The 1,108-nt window shown below is 35.9% G+C and overlaps 1 non-coding gene across 1 annotated transcript; it reads right to left on the bottom strand.

The window, feature by feature from the left end:
- Positions 1-288: 288 nt before the first annotated feature.
- On the bottom strand, positions 289-395 carry LOC121210442 (small nucleolar RNA R71). Its single transcript, XR_005905558.1, has one exon. It is a non-coding gene; the product is annotated as a small nucleolar RNA R71 (small nucleolar RNA).
- Between the last annotated feature and the right edge of the window lie 713 nt (positions 396-1,108).

Raw genomic sequence — 1,108 nt, 5'->3', positions numbered from 1 at the left:
GGCACCACAGTTTGAATTGAAGCCTGTGATGTTTCAGATACTTCAAACAATAGGCCAATTTAGTGGAATTCCCATAAAAGATCCACAACTTCACTTTTGACTATTTATGGAGGTGAGCGATTCGTTTAAGATAGCTGGTTTAACTAAAGAAGCATTGATGTTGAAGTTGTTTCCATACTCGTTGCGATATTGAGCATGAGTATGGCTTAATTCCTTGCCCCCACATTTAATATCAACTCGGTAAGAATTAGCTTAACCCTTTCTGGTAAAATATTTCCCACCTAGTAAAAATGTTAAGTTGAGATCACAACTTTTCAAAAAATGGATGATGAATCCTTATACGAGGCATGTGAAAGATTCAAGGAGTTACTTCCTAGATGCCCTCATCACGAGATTCCACATTGCATCCAATTGGAGATATTTTATAATGGTCTTAATGCACACACAAGGTTGGTGGTAGATTTTTTTAATGGTGTTCTCTTGTCGAAGTCTTATAATAAGACTTACGAGATCATTGAGAGAATAACCAGTAACAATAACCAATTGTTGACAAATTGAGCAGCTTCAGGAAGACTAGTAGCTGGAGTGCATGAAGTAGATACCCTCACTTCACTCTCAGCTTAGGTATCTTCTATCTCTTCAATGTTGAAATAGTTTACCACTAACGATTGAATAATATTATAGCCTAACCACCAAGTCAATTTGATGTCATTTCCTGTGTATATTGTAAGGACAAACATTCTTTTGAGAATTGTCCATCAAATTTTGAGTCAGTTTACTATGTAGGAAATCAAAACCAAAATAGAAGTGGACAAGGACCCCAGTCTATTTCTACAACCCTTTATGGCGAATCCATCCAATTTTTTTTGGAATAGCCAAGGAAGAGGACCAAACAACACCTATACGCAGTATAGATCAAATCAATCCTAAGGGTTTAATCAACAAGTTCTAAAACCACTACAAGTTGAATCATCTAATAGTTTAGAGAATTTGTTAAAGGTGTACATGGTGAAGAATGACGCTTAATCCAAATCCAAGTAGCAACATTAAAACATTTGGAGAACTAAATAAGTTAGTTAGCTAGAGAGCTTCGTAATAGACCGCAATG

The sequence above is a fragment of the Gossypium hirsutum genome, chromosome A11 (genome assembly GCF_007990345.1).
Source record: "Gossypium hirsutum isolate 1008001.06 chromosome A11, Gossypium_hirsutum_v2.1, whole genome shotgun sequence".
Lineage (NCBI taxonomy): Eukaryota > Viridiplantae > Streptophyta > Magnoliopsida > Malvales > Malvaceae > Gossypium > Gossypium hirsutum.
The sequence above is the reverse complement of the archived record's forward strand: the minus strand, read 5'-3'. Positions and strand labels throughout refer to the sequence as shown.